This window comes from Canis lupus, chromosome 27 (assembly GCF_048164855.1).
Source record: "Canis lupus baileyi chromosome 27, mCanLup2.hap1, whole genome shotgun sequence".
Taxonomy (NCBI): Eukaryota; Metazoa; Chordata; class Mammalia; order Carnivora; family Canidae; genus Canis; species Canis lupus.
The window spans coordinates 21,880,346-21,888,802 of NC_132864.1; the positions used below are offsets into that span (position 1 = coordinate 21,880,346).

General features: G+C 45.1%; 1 long non-coding RNA gene across 19 annotated transcripts; it reads left to right on the forward strand.

Annotated features, from left to right (window-relative positions):
- Nucleotides 1–571: 571 nt before the first annotated feature.
- Nucleotides 572–7,601, forward strand: LOC140619404 (uncharacterized). 19 transcript variants are annotated; one of them, XR_012019312.1, is made up of 7 exons: nucleotides 572–822; nucleotides 2,401–2,515; nucleotides 3,633–3,735; nucleotides 4,571–4,652; nucleotides 5,300–5,411; nucleotides 7,100–7,209; nucleotides 7,425–7,601. It is a non-coding gene; the product is annotated as an uncharacterized lncRNA (long non-coding RNA). The 19 variants fall into 19 exon arrangements; XR_012019317.1 differs by having other exon boundaries at nucleotides 5,308–5,411; XR_012019315.1 differs by lacking the exon at nucleotides 7,100–7,209 and having other exon boundaries at nucleotides 573–822.
- The last annotated feature ends 856 nt before the right edge of the window (nucleotides 7,602–8,457 follow it).

Sequence of the window (8,457 nt, forward strand, 5' to 3'; positions counted from 1 at the left end):
CATGCAGGGACTTCTCAAGCTCCACCTGGGCAAAAAAGAACTCAGTACCTCTTCTTGCAAACGGCTCTCTCCCTTTCTCTGCCTCTTCAGAACATGGCATCATATACACCCCTCCTTGTCAACCTGTCACCAGGCATGGTCCATATGCTGATGTCCTCTGTCATATGAGTCCTTGTTTGTCTAGCTGTGGTCACTTTACAACACTCATTCATCTACTTATCCCTTAACCCTTAGAAGTCCCAGAGTTGGGTAGTATCATCCCAACTGGAAGAAATGGGGAATCAGAGAAGAGAAGCAATCTGCCCAAAGTCACACAGGAAGTAGGAGGCAGGGCTGGAATCTGAACCCAGGACTGTCTGAGACCATAACCCATGCTGAGTTCCCCAGGACCCCCTGTCTATGGTGCCCGAATTCGAGAGGAGGAAGATTTGGGCCAATCTCTCTGTGGCCGGTTACTAAGGTCCCCCTTGCAAACAGCAACAGTGTTGCTCATGAGCTCATCTGCTCCACCTAGCTCCACCTAGTTCCTAAACTGGGCTCATGACCTTGCAGCTCATCTCCAAGACAACAACAGAGTGATGCAACAAACAGAAGGGACCTGCCAACTCATAGCTGAACCACCAGGGCAGGACCGTTGGTGCCAGCCCAGGATGTGACGGTGGTTGAGGGGCGGCTGACGTCCATCAGGGCTCCAGCCCAGAACATCCACTCTACATAGTTACCACCATGTGCCCCGAAGGACCAGAGGAATCCACCTCCCAGTCCTGGCAGGGTGACCAGGAGCAGGAAACCTTGCAGGCAGCTGGAAGAGCATGACCCGCAGTGAGTATAACACACTTGCTGTGTGATCCTGGGGTCCTCGGGAAGGTTCTGGAGACCCAGTTTCCAACATGGTGCTGGGAATCAATAGCTCTACCTGCAACTTTTCAGGAAATCCATAACTCCCAAGCATATCTGGCATCTGAGTACCTCTCACCTCTTCTCCACCTCCACCTTGATCTGAGCCCACGGACATTACAGCAGAGGCCACTTCCACTCTCGTCCCCACAATCAGTCTTTTGAAAATACTCTCATGGTGGTAAATAAAACATGTAATAAAATTTGCCATTTCACCCTTTGTGCAAGTACACGATTCAGTGGCATTAATGACAGTCACAATTTGTGCAACCATCGCTACTATCTATTTCCAAAACCTTTTCATGACTGCGAACAGAACTCCGCAGGCATTAAGCAATAACTCCCCATTCCTCCCTTCCCCAGTCCCTCGTAATCTCTAACCTACTTTCCATCTCTGTGAGTGCGCTTACTCTGGACAGCTCGTAAAAGCGAAATCATACAATATTTGTCCTTTTGTGTCTGACTTCTCTCGCTTAGCATCATGTCTTCGAGTTTCATCCACCCATGTGTCAGAACTTCATTCCTTTTAATGGCTATATGATAATATATTACTGTATGGATAGACCACATTTTGTTTATACATCCATCCACTGATGGACACCCCACAGTCAATTCATCCACAATAGCCAGAGTGATCCTGGGAAAAATATTTCTCAGACCATGGCTCAACTTTATTCAAACCCTCCTATAACTCCTTAATTCATTCAGTGTAAAAGCTGTAGTCCTTATTATGCCTACAAAGCCCTAAAGGATTCTCTCTGCATGCACATTGCATTACCTCTGTGTCCCTCCAACCTCATCCTTTTCCACTTTCCCCACTCTACCCCTCTCTGTTCTGTGAATACCTCAGGCACGCTGCCACCTCTGGGCCTTTGCACATGCTATTCTCTCTGCCTGGAATTCTCTTCCTCCATCTGCTTGGCTGACACTCTCATCTCCTTCAAGCGTCTGCTTAGCTGTCACCTTCTCAATGAGGCTCATCCTGAACACCCTCTTTAAAACTGCAGCCCACCCTCCTTCATCCATCATTCTTGAGCCTCCTGTCATGATATATTCTTTCCACAAGACTTGCCACTTTCTAACATGTTACATAAATAATGTATTTATTATTTCCATTGTTTTTTTTTTCCATCCATGTCACACCCCTAGAATGTAAGCTCTGTGAAGACAGGGATTTTTTTTGCCTGTCTTGCTCATCAACGTATCTGAAGCACCTCAAACAGTAGCTGGTGTGCAGTAAGCACTCCATAAATATTGGTTAAGTGAATGAATATGAGTTGGGACAGTATCATTTGCTGTCCTTCCCTGAGCCCTGGTTTCTCTATTCATGAATCGGGGTTTATGTTCCATCCCTGGGGCTGGAGTATCTCTGTTGAAAATCCGTTATCAGATAATGACTGTCACGACCCTTTGTAAATCGTAAAGCATTTTGCAAGTAATGAAGGTAGAAGAAAGTTGATCTTCACAGAATGCCCTTGAAGCCAATTACTTTCCATTTTACAGATGGGAACACAGAGGCTCAGAGTACCTTCCCTCAAGATCTCACACAGAGAAAGCATAGGGAGTCGGACCTTCATCCCAGCTGTCTGGCTTTTCCTAGAAGTTGTTTCCCCCTCTGGTATGTCAAAAGTGTAAAGGGAACACATTCCCTCTTTTCCAGGGACCAGCTCTGAGCCCAGGGGAATAATAATGAGTATATGAAGATAGGAATAACTGCTGCCTTTTATTAAGAGCTTCCTACATATGTCAGGCTCACTTTACTATGTGTCAGGTGCTTTACGTATTCTATCCTCACAAGAGAGCAGGAAATGCGGGTTATTATTCCCTCATAACAGATGAGGAATTCAAGGATCAGAGAGGTCAGGCCATTTGCTTGAGGCCACACAACTAATAAACAGCAGAGACAGCATTTGAGCCCAGAGCAATCTGACTCCCCGTGGCATCTTAAAAAGGTCCATGATTGTAAGATGTGGTTTCTCTAATGCCACATATACCTCCCACCTCCAGCACCATCTCGAGGGACCACCCCCACCCAAAACAGACCCAAGAGGGTGCTTCTGCAGGTGGGAAGGCAAGCACACCATGAACTCCTTATCTTCCCTGCCTCAATGAGAGCAGCAATATATGGAAGGAATAAGGCATTGGTGGGAGCTGAGATGGGGATCCCACGGGCCTGGACTGCCAACAAAGACAAATGAATGAACCACTCCGCAAACCAGGGCACTTCCACCCCAGAGCAGAACTGTCACTGGTAAATAAATCATCGAAACTCCACACCGGACGTGCCAATTTTAGCGGGAGAGGATGAGCACATTTATCTGCCTGGTGACACCCTGGCTGTCTTCAGGCAGTGAGGGGGTATGAAAATACTCCCTGGCATGCATCCTGCCCGAGGAGTGGGAGTGGAGAGAGGGCCTCAGACTCCCTCCCCACCATTGCCCAGATGCAGGATCCTCATGCTTTCTATGCCTTTAAAAGTGACCATAAGCATAGGAATAGCACATATGCAATGCTTCCTATGTGCACTGGGGTGAGGTTTTTACATATACATTATCTCACTAACTGGCTAGAAATAAGTTATTGTTGGAGGAGTCTCTCTTGCATAGGAAAATGACTACTTGGAGGATGTCTGTTCTTTGCAATTATTCTCAAATGCTAAATGACATCGAGGAAAAGGTTGTCCAGCCTCAGGTCACCACCCAAGGGCTTCACCAACTTCCCATTATCACCAGCAGTACATCCACTGCATTGAGCCTGTCCTCTCTGGGTCTCCGCAAAAAGACACAGCTGGGAACCGCGAAGGACACCAAGCCAGAAGCAGAAGAGGGGGACTTGGGGGTAGGAAAGCCAGCCCATGGGGAAAAAAAGAATGCTGAGGCCCAGGGCACCGGGGCCAAATTCCTGCCATTCAGAGGAGCCCAGTCACGCAGTCCTGCCAAGTTCTGCTGTGCCCTGCCAAACATTATTGTCTTGGAGGAACACCACCACTAAATTCCATTGTCCTTGGGAGGGCTCTGCAGACCCTCCAGTGTCAATGGAAGTGTCTGTGTTAGATCCACAGAGCTCAGAGGGAGAAGGAGCAGGTCCTGTTTGGGCACCCAACAGTCTTATTACATACAATTCTCAAAACAGCCTCTTTCAACAGAGGAGCCTAAGAAAGTGAGGGCACTTGCTCACAGCCTCACGACATTGGTGGAATATTATTGCAAGGGCTCCCCAAATTTTCCCCATCAGAAGGCTCCTGAGCCCTGACTAGCCAAGGGGAGACTGCAGGTGGCTTAAAGATCCACCCAGTAAAGCCCTCTAATGTCCCGTCTGAGGGTCCCTGATTTGGCAAGCCGCACCCTAGGTAGGCCCAAAATGTTTCCCCATCTCTCACCTCTTTGGGGACAGGGAATAAAGTCATCAACAATCACAAATCTGCAATTAATAAAAATGATGTGAAGTGGCTCTTATGAATATGATCATAATACATTCAGGGTTACAAATACATTCAGGTTACAAAATAACATGTGCAATATGATCTCATTTGAAAATTGCATAGAAACTACAGCCCTGGGAAAAATATATCCATTATTAACAATGATTTTTTTGGATTAGGGGAGGGAAGATTTATTGGTGATTTTTATTTTAGTATTTTAGCTTACATGTGTCTTGTCTGTTTGTTTATCAGCAATATGCATGCAGTGTGCATCTTACTTGGATAATAAAGAACAAAATTAAAGGGCTTTTTTTTTTCTCCTGGAAAGAATGAAGTGAGTATTTTGGAAAAGTTCTATAAAGTTGCTGCTGGAAGCTGTGCAAGCTTCTATGCCAGTGGCTAGTGTTCCTCTCTCATGGTTCTTTGTGCTTAGCTTTTTTTATATTTCAGGGAACATAATATAGCTGGATCCAAGCTCTAAGTGACTATGGGACACATGACTATGGGAAAACAAATAGACCAGGAGATCATCAGAATTTCTATCATTTTCATTTCTACATGGCAAAGAGAAGGGAAAGGGGGCTTGTCCATGGGACTCATAATTCCTCTCCTGCTTCCTCTCTTGGTTCGTCTAACATCCAAGTGGACATGCCATCAAATCCCATTACAGCTCCCAGATTCCTTCGCTGCAAAGCCCTGCACCTCCAATGTCTGTTTCTCTGTTCACTGATTCCCTTTCATCTTCGTGGGAGAATATATAGTCCAATGGCACAGACCTCTAGTTCTGAAATCTCACTGTCTGAGTCCAAATGCATAGTCTGCCCAAGTGCAAATCCCCACTCCATCTGAGTTCACCTCCCCACTCCACCTGACTTTACATCCCCATACTACCTAAGTTCACATCCCCACTCCGCCTGACTTTACCTCCCTACTCCACCTGAGTTTATCTTTTTTTAAATATTTTATTTATTTATTCATGAGAAATCCAGAGAGAAAGAGGCAGAGACACAGGCAGAGGGAGAAGCAGGCTCCATGTGGGGAGCCCGACGTGGGACTCGATACTGGGACTCCAGGATCATGCCCTGGGCCAAAGGCAAGTGCTAAACCGCTGAGCCACCCAAGCTGCCCTCCACCTGAGTTCACATCCCCATACTACCTGAGTTCACCTCCCCACTCCACCTGAGTTTACATCCCCATACTACCTGAGTTCACATCCCCACTTTGCCTGAGTTCACATCCATTCTGCCCGAGTTCACACCTGCACTCTGACCTTGAATAACTAGATGATGTTGGACCAGTCACTTCACATGTCTGAGGCTCAATGTCCTCATTAGCAAAAGGGATAATTTTCATAACTTTGGGTTGATTAAGAGAAATAATGCCTACAAAGTCCTCGGCAGTATGATGCAGCCCACATGAGTCCCTCTTTCTCTTTTTCTCTTCTGTGTTTTTCCCTCTCAAAAAGGTGACCAATGGGTCCAGGTAGTGTTTGGGGACACAATGTTTTCTTATCCTCTGAGGGTCCAGACATGACTCATAGTCTTGTAATAGGACTTCTTCCTCCTGCATCTCCCACAGAATTGAGAGATGTATGGCCCCAGATGGGCACAAGAGGCCTTGGCCTGACACATGCTAACAACCAGACCACCAACTCATCAGCTTGCTGTATTTGCCAAACATGCTTTGAAGACTGGCTTTCTTAAAGATTTCCAATGACTATGAATATGATCTGCTTAATAAATTGGTCTTGAATATATTCTCAGCAGCATTTCCAGCTCAATTTGTCTAAAGCTAAATATCATGGGAGCTATTTAGCTTTCTTATAACTATCTTCTAATGAAAAATATATTCTTGAATATCTTAGAATCTTGAATATAATTAAAATATCTTGAATAAATTTGGGGCTAAGAGTATTCAAGAAGTATAAATTCATTGAGTAGTATCAGTGAGCATATTAAAACACCATATGTAGAAGAATGTAGTCATTGACTATATTCAGGAGGAGTATATTGATATTCATTAACTATATTCGATGAGAATTTTCCTTAAATGAGATTTGGAAAATTGGAAAATTTGACTAATTTGAGCAACTGGTCGTTAGCAACTTGATTTTTCAGAGAACTACATATCATGGATTTGATATTTGGTGGATTGGCCTCAAAGCATCTCTTATGAAGTCTGAGGGAAATCCACCAAGATTCACCTCCAACTTGAGCCAGTCCTGACCCTTCAGCTCTTCTTTGACCTGCTGGGGTATTCCTACCCTCTATCAACTCTGAGGGAAGCCCACATTTTGGGAGAAACCTAACCTCTTCTCCTTTTTTCAACTCACAAGCGTTTAGTTATGCTCTGAGAATGTGAATAATGGACTCAGCCAAAACTCAAACCCTAACTCGGGGTTTGAATCCCAGTTTCTGCTACTGGCCTACTGTGTGATCTTGGACAACTGACATACCCTCTCTGAGCATTTCATGGGCCTATTACTGTTTTTAAATGGATTTTAAATAAATACTTTTAAAAATTGTTAGCTTTGGTTTCTAATATGGTAACTAATGATAGATCTAATCACACAAACATACGCTTTGGGGTCCTCCATAATTTTTAAGAGTGTTGAGGGATCCAGAAAGCAATGAGTTTTGGAAACTGCATTAGATTATTTCAGAAGGTCCAAGAATCTGGGGTTGTTAGGGGCCAGGCACTCCTATGTTACTCATTCCTCTTCATTCATTTATTCTACAACAGATATTTAATGGGTGCATCTTATGTGCCTGACTTTTCTAGGTGCTGGGGATACAACTGATGAGGGAACAGAAGGCTAGTGAGGACAAAGCACAAGCTGACATCCCCCACCCATCTATCCACCTCCACCCCCCCACCTCAACCCAGGTTGGGTATGTGTGACATTACTCAGGCACTCCTGGCTACCCTAAAGCTAAGAGAAAGGAAAAACAAATAGTTAATTTATAGAGATTATAGTACTATAGACGTGAGTCTCCCTCAATTTACAAAATGGTTTAGTGATTTACAAGGAAAAAAGCATTCTTATCAGTAACCTAACTTCCAGAAGGAAGCTCCCAACTATCTTAATGTTAATGCTTTATTACAGGGAAAAACAACTTTAACTCAACAATGGCAAGGCCTCCAATATCTTGTAGGGGTTTTTTAGCATACAGAAATTCTTTTGAAAGCCTCACTTCTCCTAATCAGATACTCCTCACAACCCTCGGGCAGCAGCTCTTCCTGCCCATGGGTCCTGTCCCAGTGCTTTAATAAAACCACCATTTTTCACCAAAGATGTCTCAAGAATTCTTTCTTGGTCGACGGCCCCAGACCTCACCCCACCAAACCTCACCTAGATTCCAAAACAACATCAAAATGAAGGATAAGACACATTTCCTGGTAGGGAACAGACCAACTCAAGGGCCCATTGAGTGACACAGGCACACACACTGTTGTGCCCAAGATTGTGAATCCAAGAAACCACCAAGGAGCCGACACCGGTGCAAGTACATGAGGGTTTATTTACAAGCTCGAGCTTGGGTCCAAGTATACTACACACAGCAGAGCAGGGGCTTGGACCCTGAAGTGGGTTACAGCTGGGTTTTTTATGGCTGGTCTAGGGGATTTTCAGAAGGGGTAGAGGAATTTTTTTTTTTCATTCCAATATGGGGGAAAGGGTGGAGGAGTTTCTTAAGATCTGATATGGGTTTCTCTGCCTAGGGCATTCTGAGCTCTGTTGTCTTTCTGATATGGGATTCTCTGCCGAGGACATTCTGCAGTTTTTCCTGTAAAGTTCAGCTCTTATTCACAGGGGCCTAAGGTGGCTGTACTTGTGCTAATGCTAAACTTGAGGTGGAATGGCCTTAATTTTCTCGGCCTCCACACACACCTTGTGATGATCATGAGGCAGGAGCAGGAAGAGACTTGTGTGGGCAGGGGGAAGGGGCAGAAAGGGGATGACACCCCAGAACCCCAGGTAGAGAGTCCAGCGTTAGCAGAACAAGGCAGCAATGAGAATGCTCAGTTTCATTTGTCGGAATGCTCTTGGCATGAAGAAAAGGAGACTCAAAGAATCAACGTGAGGGGTGTCTGGTGGGGGCACAGTCAGTTAGGAAGCCAATTCCTGCTTTTGGCTCAGG